Genomic DNA, 16,226 nt, shown 5'->3' with positions numbered 1-16,226 from the left:
CTACAAACTACTGTAAGTCAAATCTTGATTCAAACTGATTTTAACATCTTACTGGTTCCCTCATTAATTAAAGAATTACATAACATCCGTGGTACATGTTCATTTTAAATTTCTGTGAGAGTCATGAATTTACCACTTGACAATATTTTGAGGATTTCGTCAGTCATCACCAAGATGCTCCAGTGTACTTTCCTGGGGGAGCCAGGGAAACTGCTTTGCAAGAGAAGTCTCCCTCCTGGGCTGCTTATGCCTAAGCCCATCTTTTCTTTGCTCCCAGAGTGCTCCTTAATTGACAATAGAACCTTAACATTTTTCCTCAGTTGTTTTTTTTTTAATTAATTAATTAATTTATTTATTTATGGCTGTGTTGGGTCTTCGTTTCTGTGCGAGGGCTTTCTCCAGCTGCGGCAAGTGGGGGCCACTCCTCATCGCGGTGCGCGGACCTCTCACCATTGCGGCCTCTCCCGTTGCGGAGCACAGGCTCCAGACGCGCAGGCTCAGCAGCTGTGGCTCACGGGCCCAGTCGCTCCGCGGCACGCGGGAATCTTCCCAGACCAGGGCTCGAACCCGTGTTCCCTGCATTGGCAGGCAGACTCTCAACCACTGCGCCACCAGGGAAGCCCCTCCTCAGTTTTTCATATCAACAAAAATTATGTGTTCTGTGTGTCAGCTTACACATAATTTTCGATATTTTAGGAAACTTAAAACCTTGAACTAGTATTTTTTATATAAATTTATTTTTTTTTTAATATTTATTTTGGGCTGCATTGGTTCTTCATTGCTGCACATGGGCCTTTCTCTAGTTGAGGCGAGCAGGGGCTACTCTTTGTTTCGGTGCGCGGGCTTCTCATTTCAGTGGCTTCTCTTGTTGCAGAGTACAGGCTCTAAGCACGTGGGTTTCAGTAGTTGAGGCATGCAGGCTCAATAGTTGTGGCTCACGGGCTCTAGAGCGCAGGCTCAGTAGTTGTGGTGCACGGGCTTAGTTGCTCCACGGCATGTGGGATCTTCCCAGACCAGGGATCCAACCCGTGTCTCCTGCATTGGCAGGCGGATTCTTAACCACTGCGCCACCAGGGAAATCCCTTGAACTAATATTAAATTCAGCCAATAAAAGGAAAATACTGGACACAAGCATTGATTATTTTACTTTTGTTTTCATTTTCATATGCTATAGAGTGGTTATATTGGGGGTCATTTAATAAACATGGTCATTTTTACCACTTTAAGAAGGTATAAAAGGATTGGGTGGCAGTAGAAAGTTGTGTTTTGTGTATTCAAGATCTTTTTCTGGCCTGCTAAAATGCTTGTATACAACTAAGGTCAATTATCTATTGTGCTGTTTTCTTTATAAAACAGAAATTAATTACTTTGATTAAAAGTAATGATAATATAAGTGGTTAAAACTATATAAGAACAATAGTAATGAAGAAAAACAACTCTATGCATTTTTTATTTTCAAGGGAAAAAGAATAGTTTCATCCTAAAATAAGAGTTTGTTACAGTCAGAATAAGAATGAAGGACAAAACTCGAGAAAAGTACATTTTATTTGCCATGGTTTTTGTTTTTTTTTAATTTGTTTATTTAATTTATTAATTTTTGGCTGCATTGGGTCTTCGTTGCTGCGCGCGGGCTTTCTCTAGTTGTGGTGAGCAGAGGCTACTCTTCACTGCAGTGCACGGGCTTCTCATTGCGGGGGCTTCTCATTGCGGTGGCTTCTCTTGTTGTGGAGCATGGCCTCTAGGCACATGGACTTCAGTAGTTGTGGCACATGGGCTCAGTAGTTGTGGCTCGCGGGCTCTAGAGCGCAGGCTCAGTAGTTGTGGTGCACAGCCTTAGTTGCTCCGCTGCATGTGGGATCTTCCCAGAGCAGGGCTCGAACCCGTGCCCCCTGCATTGGCAGGAGGATTCTTAACCACTGCGCCACCAGGGAAGCCCCTTGCCTTGGTTTAAAGCATCTCAGTCTGAAAATAAATTTATGAACTCTTAAAATTTTGGTGGGCTTGCTTCCCTGGTTTATTAATGCCTTCGTTTACAAAGTGAAAGGTTATTTACCATCTCTGTCATCTACCTAGAAATCAAAGATTCCATGTCTTTGCAGAATAATTTTCTGTGACGATGTTGACTTTATGATGTTTTTGATTATTTTTTTAAAGTTTCTTTACTTGTGAAAGGGCTGAGTTTCTATAGAATTTTATTATTTTCCTCTGTTTATTTTAAAATATTTTATTGTAATTAGATTAAGTTGGTAAGTTGGTATTGTTTCTCAGTCACCCATGATCCTTTTTTATTTTTTTTAATTAATAGCTACTTCATTTATTTATTTATTTATTTATTATTTTTGACTGTGTTGGGTCTTCATTTCGCGTGAGGGCTTTCTCTAGTTGCGGCAAGCGGGGGCCACTCTACATCGCGGTGCGGGGGCCACTCTTCACTGCGGTGCACGGGCCTTTCACTATCGCGGCCCCTCCCGTTGCGGGGCACAGGCTCCAGACGCGCAGGCTCAGTAGTTGTGGCTCACGGGCCCAGTTGCTCCGCGGCATGTGGGATCTTCCCAGACCAGGGCTCAAACCCGTGTCCCCTGCATTAGCAGGCAGATTCTCAACCACTGTGCCACCCGGGAAGCCCCCTATGATCCTATTTTAATCAAGTGATTAAGATAGGGTTAAATCTCCTCTGACAAGCTTTTTAATTTTGTCCTCCCAAGATCGAGCCCTACGTTTAGAAAGAATAAAATAATGTTTCTGGAATATTATTTACACCTAAACCTATCTTTGCGATAACCTTAAAGGCCCATGGAAAATGGCAACAATTTGTTATTTTGCCTTATAAAAGGAGCAATGTTAGAAATAATTAGGTTTGTTTGGCATGCCCATATTTCTTAACAAGCTCAACATTATTGTAAGAGCTGCATAAGAAGAATTACCAAATCATGAAAAAATCTTCCATGAATTCAGAATAGGTAAACTATTATTAACATAAATTTTTTTAATTATATGCTTTATGTGAAATCCCTGGAAACTTTTCAGTGTACTCATTGTCCATAATATGTTTTTACTTTCAGGGGAAATCACTGCTCAAACTCATATGAAATGTCCCCCAATAGAGGATTTTATTTTTCTATATACTGATATGATCAGTTAATGTAATAAATTAACCTCAGCCTTTCTGTCTTTGTCATTTACAAATAATTTTTGCTTTACTTTTATGCTTGCCTGATGGCTCTCTCATAAACTATAAACCAGAGTTTCTCTTGTCAACTAAGAAAGAGTCTCAGAGCTTCATGGGAAGGATTGCACCAGGGACTTTGAACTATTGATACTTCAAAGAATAGATTCTCAGGGACAAGCTTCTGAGCTGACACTGCTTGGACAACTTCAGACCACACCAGTGGGCTGGGTGGGATTTCCAGGACTCATTTTAGTCTGGAAGTAAATGGCTTTCTGATAACAAACGGCTGACAGAAAACTCAGCAGCAGAAGAATTAATTATATTATTAATTGTGAATTATAGTATATTAAGAATTAATTACATTAGATTGAGTGAACTTGATGAGCTAAGTTTAATTGGAGCTACTTGTTTGGAGTATTGTTCATGTTGCTTTTGTGTGTGTGTGTTTGTAGGTATTTTTTTCTTCATTGGATACATCAGGAAACCCTTTCTCTTTCTTCTTAAGCTATCTCTAACCTTCACTGTAGTAGACTCTGCTTTGCTACCTGAAGTTAAACAAATGGTACCCAATTCTCCCTGACACTCCTCTCCCCTCATCCTTCAATTCAGAAACTCTCATAGTCTCCTAACTTTCCTTGAACAATATAGTTATTGCATGGGTTTAATTTAAATGTCTTCTTTTTGCCAGAATATAATTTAAAACACTGACTCGACAACCAAAGCCATCCACTCTATTTAGAGAAAGACGGAGCACCATACTTGAGAAAGATTCCCATTTAATTAGATATGAAAAAAGCAACATATGTGGAGCCAGTGCTCACAAAGCTCTCTATCGGGCAGATTGTGAAAGCTTTGGAAAAGGGCAAAGAAGAGGACCTAGTGCCCTATCTAGACCACCCTCTAGGTTATCTCTCTGCTATTCACTGTCTTTGTGCTGTGACACAACTCTGTATGTTGTAGAAATTAATAATACATTTTATTCTTGTCCATGGAAAAGCAAATTGTGTTTGGTGAAGATGCACTTGATTACTTCCCTGTGGATGCTAAGTGGTTTCACATAATTAAGCAAATTTATTTCTATATTCCTGATGGCCTATGTAAGTATCTCCTCTTTGATTTCTCCTTTGAACTACTTATAATGTCCTGCTGTTTCCCATATTAATAAATGGGTTAAAGCCTTTGGCATGAGTTTATTATCATGATTTTACTTTTGTTAAAAATTTTTATTTTTTTTAACAGTTTCAGAGGTTAGCCTAGCTACCCAATGGATTTACCTGACAGAACCAGGTAAATTGCATTGCCTCAGGAGTGCCCTCCATGGGGAGGTTAACCCAGATATATCTCTTCTTGACGCCCACAGGTGAGTTCCAAGTGACAATAGAATTTAATTTTGCCAACTCTCCCCTTCTCCGGTTTATTTTTATTCTTCCCTACTGGATTTTTGTTTTTGTTTTGTTATGGCCAATGAGTTAGTTCCCATTGTTGGTAGGAATGATTAGGAATTTGGTTTTATAATCTCACAATTTGGGTGATTTCTCTAGAAGGATGATAGACATCTATTCTCTGTTGGGACAGATGACAGATAATTCAGTTCAGTAGGGGATTTTTGTTTGTTTATCTGTTTGTCCTTTTATCTAAAATCAATTTATCATTTAGTGCACAGTGGGAGAAGAAGAGCTCTTTGGTATATTTATAACAGTGAATTTTTTTTGTTTGTTTCTGTATTTATCTGTGGCTGAAGTTGCAGATTTAAAGCTATAAGCGCTCTGCGTGTCTGTCTGTCTCTAATTCAGAAAGGCCTTTATCGCTCATTGTAAGACTATGGAAAGATTTCCTATTTTTTGAAGGCTCAAGGTCTGTCATGAGTTTGCAGTCCAGCTGTTGGCCAGGGCTGCAGTTTCGTGTGAAATCTCGACTGGGCAAGAATCTGCTTCCAAGTTCACTCATGTGGTTGTCAGGACTCAATTCCTCATGGGCTGGTGGGCAGAGGTCTTCAGTTTCGCACTGGCTGTTGGGCAAAAGCCTTCCTCATTGTCTTGCTACATGGGCTTCTCTAGAGAGCATATCACAATGTGGCAGTTGACCTTCCTCAGGGTGAGCCAGAGCGCAGGAGAAAGCACCCAAGAAGGAAGTCATGGTCTTCTTGCAACCTGGTATCAGAAGTAATATCTCATCACTCTGGCATATTTTATTCATTGGAAGCAAGTCAGTAAGTCCAGCCTACACTTAAGGAGAAGCAATTACACAAGGTATGAATACCAGGAGGCAGACTCAGTGATCGCCTAGAGGCTGCCTACCACAGATCTCAAAGAGCTTTTATATATGTGGGTTATAGAACTGTCAATATTTCCCATATTAGAAATTGATATTCAGAAATTTTACAGATGTTTATTAATTGGCTCATTTAAAGATAGCAACGATAAATGCATTTCATGTTAACATAAATAACATCTTAGTATTATTATTAAAATAATTTCAACCTCATGGGCCCCTGAGAGAGAACTGCTGTCTTAAAGTGTCAGTTTGCTCCAGAATGTGAAAGAGCATAATGAAGAACAAAGCTTGGAAAGTTAAGTTTCTTTTCCTTGGTTTAACATACCTGCATCTGAATAAAAAGTAATGAAATATGTTAAAATTATAGCAAAGTCCATTCAATGCCCATGGGCTTACTTGGTTTACCAACGAGTGCATTTGACTATAACATGAAAGGTTATTCTCTGCCTTCTTCATAACCTTCCTGTGTAGTAGAAACTCTGGGTCTTAACAGCATAATTTTCAGAACGTTATATTGACTGTATTAAGGTCTTTATTATTTAAGAAAAAACAAAGAGTCCTCACTTACAAAAGAACTAAGGTTCTCTTCCATCCCATGTTATCTTCTACGTTTATCCTTTAATGTTTGATTGTCATTTTGATTGAGTAGGTAACCAAGTACTGTTTCTCTTCACCCATGACCCTATCTTAGTCAAGTGTCCAAATCTCCTCTTACAACATTTTTTAAAAAAATGTTTGCCTATTCAAAATTAAATCCTAGATATAGGAAAGAATAAAACTTTAGGATCTCTCTTACATCTAAAACTATCTTTCCAGTTCCCTGGAAAATCACACAATTTGTTCTTTTACCTTATAAAAAGAGAGGTATTAGAAAGAATTTGACTTATTTGATGTGCTTTTACTATAAGAGTTACATGGGAAGAGTTGTCACATCAGAAAAGATACTCATTCTACCGTAGGTTAAATTTGGATAGATAAAATGTTATTAATATAAATATTCCAGGAATTGTATGCTTTGTGGGAAGTCCCTGGGTAATGATCAATACCCTTGCTGTTATAATGTTTTTTCCCTCTAGGATAACTGATCAAAACTCTGATGAAGTAGTTTTGCAGCATTTTCCTATACTTGTCAGAATCCTGGAGGTGCTTTGCCTGATATTAGAAAACAACAGTATCTTGTTAGCCATAATAATTTTGCATATTATTAAAATGTTTAATTGGCCACAATCTTCTTTTATTTGCATAAAGCATCTTCTAGGCCAGTGGATTTCAAGCCGGGATACACATCAGACTTATTCTTGGAGTTTTATAAAAATTTAAATATCTAGGCCCTCTACACTTACTGAATCTTTTTTTTTTTTATACAGCAGGTTCTTATTAGTTATCTATTGAATCTTTTTACTTAATATTCTAAGAAAAAAATATGCCTTTAGACTATTATATGTTAACCTTAAGATTTTTCTATCTTTATTTTATGTACCATTGAAACAACCAAATTTCTTCAACCAGTGTATTTTTCATGTTACGAAACTTCATCAGACCTTTCACATTTGAAAACGGTCAATTATAAAATAACCATAGCCATTATTATTTCTGTGTTGTGGAAATTTTTTTTAAAAACCACCCAAATGAAAATAAGCAAAGCCTATTTTTTCTGAGCTTACTATAACAAGGGAGTCAGCCACCATTGCTTGCATCTTGGCAGAAACTCAAAGGTGGGCAGAGGAGTGGGAAAGCTCTATAGTGGGAAAAAAGGGAAGGCTTCAAGTGTGCCCTGATTGGAGGCTGCTGACCTGGAGAAACTGGAGGTGGCAAACTAGAAATGGCACATCCTGTGTGATTGGTTAGGGGGGGCATATTTGGCTTTGCTGGTTGGCTCTAAGTTGGAAGCTGGGGCAAAAATTCAGGAAGCTGTCAGTTTTTAATCAAGTTCTGGCCATTTGGGGCTGATTGCTACAGGAACTATCATTTGGCTTCTTGGACGGGTTGGCTTCTTGGGCTGGTTGCTGCAGGTTGTGGGTCAGAGTTCTATTGTTATATATAGTCTGGCCCTAGTGCATTGGTATATTCAGTCTCCCATCATCATTTACAGATAGCTTTTGTCTCATTCAGTTGCTTGCTTGAAGTCTCTTCTATAAGCTACAGGCCAGCGTTTGTATCTTCAGCAAAGGACAGTCTTAGAGCCCACCTTGTGGAGATGGACTGTACCACATCCTACGAACTATTGATGCTTCAAAGACTAATCTCTCAGGTCCAGGCTTCTGTGCTTGCTCTGCTTAGACAACTTTCAGACAACAGCAAGATTTCCAGGACTGCTTTTAGTTCAGAAACAGACAGCTTCATGAAAACAGACTACTAACCCAAGATCCAGTAGAACAAGAATTAATGACATAAGACTGAATGAACTAATGAAAAACATTTTTGTGACTATTCATTTGGAATACTGTTGATATCATTTTCATGTATTTAAGAACATCATTTTACTTTCTTCCTAAACTTTCCATAATCCAAATCAATTTAGTAAACTCTACCTTTGTAAACTGAAGTAAAACATTTAAAAATGATATCTGGGGACTTCCCTGGTGGCGCAGTGGTTAAGAATCCACCTGCCAATGCAGGGGACACGGTTCAAGCCCTGGTCCGGGAAGATCCCACATGCCGCCGATCAACTAAGCCTGTGAGCCACAACTACTGATCCTGTGCTCTAGAGTCCATGAGCCACAACTACTGAGCCCCCATGCCTAGAGACGGTGCTCTGCAACAAGAGAAGCCACCGCAATGATAAGTCCCCGCACCGCAACGAGGAGTAGCCCCCACTCACTGCAACTAGAGAGAGCCCACACGCAGCAACAAAGATCCAATGCAGCCAAAACTAAATAAATGAACTAATTAATTTTAAAAAATGATATCTGATTAACCCTGGACCCCAAATCAGAAGTTCTGAATTCTGACTTTCCTTACTTTCCGTGGTGATGCAATAACTTGCACAAGTTCTTACCAGGATATAATTGGACAAATGGATTGTGCAACCAAGACCTTAGCTGGAGTGTCACATTTGAGAATGATCCACATTGAATTAGGTATGACCAGCCTCTTTTAAGGAGCAAGGGCTGACTTTACTCATCAAACTGATGCCCACAAAGCCCTACTGGAAGTATAAGTTGGGTTCCTGATTTCTAGGGTCCCGTTCTCACAGATAGTAAAGAAGGTCATTTCCTAGAAAGCCAGAAACCTTTGTCAATTTGGGGGACCTGGAGAAGAGAAGGATTTCCTTTAGTTTATGGATACTGCAGGTAGAGCCTGGTGGAGAGAGTTTCTTGGGTTTGGCTTTCTCACATGCTCTTCCCTCCGCCTAAAGTCCCTACCTCTACTTCTCTATCAGAAGGATTCCCACACCAAAGCCAAACAATCCTTCTAGACTGAACTAAAATTCCTCCTCCTCTGGGGAAGGCTTCCCGGCTCCTCCTCTAGATAGAATTCTCCCTCCAGGATTCTCAAAGTACTTGCACATTTTCATTATCCAAGTGGCCTAGAGCAGAGCACAGTACATGGCATCACATGGCAGATGAACAAAAAAGGAGGGAAGGAAGGAAGGAAGGCAGGAAGGAAGGAGGGAGGGAGGGAGGGAGGGAGAGAAGACTTGCAGCTAAGAAGAAAGTGTGTGGTTTAGATTTCAAGAGAGGTTGGATTTTAAAGTCAGGGAGGGACCTCAGACTTAGGCTCTCAATAATGCTACCTCTTAGCCACTTTGGCCTACTTTGGGGTCTGCTGCTAGACTCTCCTTTCCCTCCTTCTCTCTCTCCTTCCCTTCCGGGAATGGGGACATGAAACCCTGGTGTCAAAAGCTGGGGAGACATCTAGTCTGTAATCCTCCATCCCTTACTCCTGCTTGAGCCAGCAAGTTACCTAACCTCTGTCAGCCCTCCGTTTCCTTATCTCTGGAGTGGGAAAAGCGATATCCACAGTCTGGGGTGGCTGGTAATGTCTGTAAAACCTTTTAGCCCGGTTCCTGGCCAGAAGTAAATGCTGGCTATTGTATTGTTATCGTCGCCACTCCCCCCGTCGTCCAGGAATCCCAGTGCCTGTCCTATTAGCAAGTTAATAAGCAGCCTGACCTCACTGTGCTCCCTTGACACACTTGTAATCCTCAGCGGCCCCTCTGCCTGCCAAGTCTTCTCCCTCTGGAGGTCAGGGTCCGGAGTTAGTGACTTTTGCTAGCCGGGTGTTGTGTGTTTCTGAGACTCTTGAGGCTCTGATGCCCGCTCTGCTCCCAGTCTGCAGAGCTGGTGTCCGGAGAATTCTCTGCAGCATCCCCTGGGCGTAGTGTGTGTGTGTGTGTGTGTGTTTTGGCAGTGGAGAAGCTGGGCTGCGAGGCACGACCTCTTGGGTGGACCTCCGCTGAGGCCCTGTGTTGGGGAAGAGCCAGCCGCCCACCGGGAGGAAGCAGGGAAGGCTGGGCAGCACCCCTCATCCCCCACCCCCACCCTCCCCCCGCCCCCTCACCCGCCCCCAACCCTGCCCCCCTCACCTGCCCCCCACCACCAGGCACGGGCCCTCCCCACCTCTGCTTCACAGGTGGACCAGGGCTCCCTCAGAGGGGAGGGAGGAGACGCGCGCTAGAACTCACCCGTACTACGAAGTACCTGCTCTGTTTCAGATCCTCTGTGACCCTCTGGAGCAAGGCCTTCACAACCTGAGAAAGACCCCATCTACTTCCATTTCTTGAAGCTTCTCTTTTTAAGAAATGGATAAATGCCAAAATGCGGTCATAAAAAGGGCAATTTACACATTATTCTTTGATGCTTTTTAACAAAAAAGCACCAACTGAATGACCACATTTGGAGACAATATGGGGGGTCACATTTCAGGCTTACTGTGCAGGGGAGACCCAGGCCCGCCCGGCCCTGCCTCCGCAGTCCTTGCTGTCCGGTGCGGTCCTCTCCCGGCCGGCGATGGACGTGGCGGGACGTGCGGCGTGTGTCAGAGGGAGCGGACTGTGCACGTGACGGGAAGTGGGCGGGCTGTAGAAACACAAGGCTGGTGCTGGGCCTTGCGGGGGACACCGCTTCCTCCCAGTCTGGGTGTGCGGGGAACCAGAGGACCCCAGTCCTCCCTGCAAAGCCCTACCCAGCCTCGGAGCCAATCCAGTCCAGCCTCCGGTCATGGTAAATGGTCATTTCTTTGACCCTGGGGTCACAGCCACGTCGCCTTATTGCCGGAGCAGATCCCCAAGCTCAGCCCTGGGCCCCAGGAGCACCGCCTGGCCCGCCTGGCCTTGTGGATGTTCCCCGGGGCCCTGAGAATGAGAAGGGCGGGACTGAGGAGTGGGAGGGCACTGGGGCGAGGGGAGGATTGACGGACAACCACGCAGATGATCGTGGAGACGTCAAGGCTCCCCGTCTCAGAAAAGTAGAATTCATAGAATTCAGGCCCCCCGACTGTGTGTTGAAAGGATGGGCTGGGGGCCACTGGATGGGCACAGCCCAGTCTAACCAGGCCTGCAGCTGGCCTGCTGCCTCTCTGTCCCTGCGTTGTCCTTGGTCCAGAGAATGCAGCAGGAGAGCCCTTGCACTTGCCTTGGGACCTAATGGCCAGGCTGAGGGCTAGTCTGATTCAGTTCTAAGCCACTAGGCACAGCCATGGGAATAGAAGTCTCTGGACAACCCTCTGGATTCCTAGGCATACAGGGAGGACATGGCAAGAGGAGAGAACCTTGCCCTGGGTCCCCCCATCTCTCCCCCGCCGTCCCCAGCCAGGCTCGTGTGATAGGCACACGTTATCTCTTTGAATCTGCACAAAACATGGAAGATGCACATGGTCGTTCCCGCTGTTCCATGTTAGGCATTAAGAAACCTGCCCCAAGTGTCTACCGTGGAGTAAGTTTTAGGGCCAGGCACAGGCACCTGTGGCTCCCAAAATTCAGCACCTGCTCCCAGCATCACGATGAAATTGCGAAGGGCTGAACACCAAAGGGTGTCTTTCCTGGTCCTGGTCTCTTATGCTGATAGCCTCTTCTTGTTCTTCCACGATCCCTGTTCTGCCTTCTCCTCTCTGCCCTCTGCCTTGGCTGAACTTCACGCCAGCATCAAAGGCTCCCCTACCCTCTAGCTTCCCGCTGGGCTTGGCAAGGGGAGGCCCCCACGGAGATCCAAGGAAGAGAGATGGGAAGAAGCAGGCAGAGGAGACGCGAGGAAGGCAAGGTAGGGGCATTTCCCCAGCCCTGGCACTCCAAGTCCTGGTTCTCTCCTACAGCTCCAGCTCTCCTGCTAGATTCCAGTCACTGCCCTTGCACTTGACCCTTGGCCCGGGGATGGCAATGGCTCTCTCCCCGCTGTTGCTAGCATTGCTGGAAACGTCATCTCTCACTGGTTTTCCATAATCCTGCCCTTTCCGTCGTACCTGCTCCCTCATGAAACCCTCCTCGGTCACCCTGTTCAGGTGTATCTTCTCTCTCCCAGGGGTTCCTGACAGCTTTCCTGTTTGCTCCCTCTTCTTAGCTTGCGGTACCCTTGTCTTCCCTCTTCGCATACCCCGTGGTCCCCCGGGTCTACTCTTCCCTCCCCAGCCCCCCTCCACTAATCCTCCTCTGACACAAGATGGAGCTATTGCTTCTGAGGAAAAGGATACAGGATGCCCCTGGTTCTGGGGGGCAACCCAGGCCCTGTGTCTGACCCTGAAACTTAAAGTTTGGCCTGTGCTGGGGACACATGGACACGTGGGTGGGAGGGGGCAGACCCCTGGCTCGCCACAGCTCTGCCTCTCACTGGGTCTGAGGAGACTCCCGCCAATACCTCCTAGACCTGTGTGATGGAACAAGTGTGGTCCAAGGAAGTCAGTCAGTAGAGGAGTCTACCTGTTCCCTACCAATCACTCTAGGCTCTTTGGGGCAGACCTTCCTCGGGGTGACTGACAGTGTCAGTGTAGGTATTTTAGTCTTTGTCATTCCTTCACTGTGGGAAAGGGTTGGCAGAAATCCTCTTGCAGAATTTCTTTTAAAGAATCCAGAGGAGCCTTTTACATGTCCTTTTTACATTCCGGCTGGCTGAGCGATTGAGCGCAAAACTGGAGATTTCATGTGGGTTTAGCGCCATCTAGTGACTCAGGAGCCACCTGTCTACCTGTCGGTCACGCAGCTCTCCTGTAAGTCAGTTTGCCTTCTCGCTGGGCAGACGTTCTCTGACTTAGGTGTGCAGGAAAGTCATCCGGATGCTTGTTAAACATGAGGATTCCTGGGCTCTACCTGAGGTTTTAACTCAGTCAGGAGGGAATCTAGGAATGTGTTTCTCTAACTATCATCTCAGATGTTTGTGAGGCAAGGCTCTGGCCCACTCGTTGAGAACAACTCTCGTGAAGAACTGTATCTTCTAAGCGTCCTGCTTTGTGTGGATAATTATGTACACTGACATTGTTCTAAGAACTGTGCTGACCGCTCCTAAATCTGTATCTTCAGCAAAAGCTCCTGAGTTTCAGGCTTGTGTTTTTGACTGGTGGCTTCACAACTATGAGTAGAAATAGACACACAGATTCACCTTGGTCATCTCTGAATCTCTGTACCTCATCCACAACCCCCTCTTATTCAGGGGAGGGTCAGTCTTTTTGTGTGCTGTTCAGGTCTTCAACTGATTGGAAGAGGCCCACCCACAGTATGGAGGGCAATTCGCTTTACTCCATCTATCAGTTTAAATGTTAAGCTCCTTCAAAAACACCTTCACAGAAACACCAGGATAACGTTTGACCAAATATCTGGGCACCCCGTGGCCCCGTCAAGTTGACACGTAAAATTAAGTAAGCATCACAAGGCCACCCTTGTCAACCTGGCACCTATCACGTCATCTTAAACCATATTTAATTTCCAAATAAAGACAATAAGAAGGTCATAATTCCACCTCACACGAGACAACTGTCCTATGTACAACTGAAAAATGCATTAGCTCCTCCCCCAAAAGAGGAAATAAAGTCCTTGAGTGACATTTACTCTTCTTCTTGATATCTTGTAGCTTAAATACTATGATGTTAAATTAACAATACTTAAATATTATCATATAAAGTCAATACATGTTATGCTTCATGATAAAGGAATAAGACAGGGAAGAAAACAAAAATACATATTTAATATATGTGTTATGTATCTTATATATAGATGTTACATATGATAATACAAATTATAATATATATAATATATATCTTCTTCCACTACTCATTCACTCATCCCATCTTCCTTTTGCTTCACGGTAGGGTGACCCAAACCTTCATTCCTGAAGGGTCTGAGCCATTCATAGTCCTGCCTGGATTGGGTAGCTGTCGTTTTCCATTGATCTTAATCACAGGGCATGGTAATATTTTAAAACACCCTAAGGAATCTCCCAGAGTCCCGACATATTCCTCTTTACCGCCATTGTGGAGTCGCAGTCTAATTTCTCTTTGATAGTCGGTCTCAGTCACGTAAGTCAGCACAGTAACTCCCTTCTCTGCCTGTTGATTCAGAGGCATGAGGAGCTCAAAGTGACTGAGCGGAAGTCTTAATTATCAGTTTAATGGAATCATTGTTGTGTCTTCTGGGGCAAGCATTCCTCCCTCTGGAACGAAGACCTCTATGCCAGCAGAGCATAAGGTCATGGGAACAGGAAGCAAAAATTTTGCTAGTGGGTCACTAGGGGGTCATCGTGAGGGGTGACACTCCCATTCCCACCCCTTGACGCCTGGACCTGTGAACCTGGGCAATGGAAGGAAAGGCATCATATGTTGGATGCTGATTCAGAGCCTATGTAGCTTTCTGGAGAACCATGCCCCAGTCCTGCAACATATTGCCACCTAGCTGGCACTATAATTGAGTCTTCAAGAGGCCATTCCACTGTTGAATCGAGCCATCTGCTTCAGGGTGCTGGTGAACACGGCAAGACCAGTGAATTCCACAAGCATGTTCCCATCGCCGCACTTCCTCCTGCCTGACTGCCTTCAGACTGGGATGTCAGTGTTTTCCTGCCTTCGGACTCAAACTGAAACAGCAGCTCTTCCTGGGTTTTAAGACTGCCGGCCTTCACACAGGAGCTACACCATTAGCTCTCCTGGGGCTCCAGCTTGACAGCTGCAGATCCGGGCCTTCTCAGCCTCCATAATCACATGAGCTAATCCCCTACAATTAAAAAAAACAAAATGAGTGTGTGTGGCGGGTGGGGGGATAGATAGATAGATAAATAGTAAATAGATATAAATATCTCCTATCGCTTCTGTTTCTCTGGAGAACTAATACAGATTTTGGTACTGGCAGTAATATTTGACCAAATAGCTGAGCACCATATGACCCAGTAGAGTTGATACATAAAATTAATCATCAACACTTTTTCCTTCTTTTAGATCTTTTAGGCACTACCATAGTCCCAAACCATACCAGAAAACTTGAAATTATCGTTTGGACTGTCTTCTTCCTCACCCCTCAGACTGCATTGGTTGAAATCATGGCTCTACCATTTACTAGCTGTGTAAACTTAGGGAAGTTACCTAACCTCTCCGGGCCTCAGTCTACTCATATGAAAAGACATTTAATAATACCTACCTCATAAGGTTGTTTTGAGACTTAAAGGAGTTGATATTCAAGGAGCTTAGAAATGTCTAATGCCTATTAAAGGGCTAAATGTTTATTAAATAAAATAAATTTTATAAATAAATAAATAAATCCAGGGACTTCCCTGGTGGTCCAGTGGTTAAGACTCAGTGCCTCCACTGCAGGAAGCACGGGTTCGACCCCTGGTTGGGGAACTAAGATCCCACATGCTGTGCGGCGTGGCCAATAAATAAATAAGTAAATCCACATAAAGACTACAGGACAGCAAATAAAAAAATCTTTGAAGCAGAGAAATTGGCTATAAAATTGACAATTAAACAGATAACTGTCTGCTCAAAGACAATAATGAACAACAGAATATAGTGGAATTATATCTTTAATTTGCTGAGAGAAAAATAACTAGAATTATACAACAATAAAAAATATTTTTCAAATACAAAGATTAACTAAATTAATTTTCAGGCAAACAAAAACTGAAGGAGTTGACCACCAAAGACCATCACTAAAAAGAAATCCAGAAGATTCTTTAGAAAGAAGAAAAATTATTCCAGAAGAAATATCTGATATGTGAGAAAGAATAATGAGAAAATAAAATAGTAAAGATGTGAGTAAATCTAAGTAATACTGACTATATAGTACAGTAATAATGATAATGCCTTATGAAATAGAAAAGGAGAACAATAATAGCATGACAATAGCAGAGAAAGTATGTGAGCCTTAAGCACTTTGGGGGGGTGGTAACTTGGAAGGAGGAGGTATCCCTTAGAGGCTTGATAGTGAAAGGAAGGGATGAAGAAACATCTGAATTTAAGTGTCCTTAGAAACAGAGAGTGTCACAGAATCAGAAGCATGCCACTAATGATGGCACACATCCCTCCGCCATTCATCAAAGAACCTGAACTCCATTGTACCAACAGAAGAGGGCACTGTTGAACTAAGAGACACAGTAAGCCAGCCTCTCAGCCTGGGTTCCCACCACAGCAGAGTTTGAGACCAGGACTTGTATGCAGATCACTTGAGAAGTGATCTCAGGGAACAGATGCGAGGGACTAGGGAAAAAGTCAAAGGAAGGAGGGTAAATCAAGCCAAGGGTGCGCCATCAAGCTGGTTACTGCTGTAGGCAACTAGGGCTCAGTCTTGCTGGAGGCCCTCTGTGGAGCCCTGTAGAATACAGCATTGTCTGCCCTAGGGATAGAAGGAGGGGGTATTTCATCACTAGTT

This window comes from Balaenoptera physalus (assembly GCF_965194825.1).
Source record: "Balaenoptera physalus genome assembly, chromosome: 1".
Taxonomy (NCBI): domain Eukaryota; kingdom Metazoa; phylum Chordata; class Mammalia; order Artiodactyla; family Balaenopteridae; genus Balaenoptera; species Balaenoptera physalus.
The sequence above is the reverse complement of the archived record's forward strand: the minus strand, read 5'-3'. Positions refer to the sequence as shown.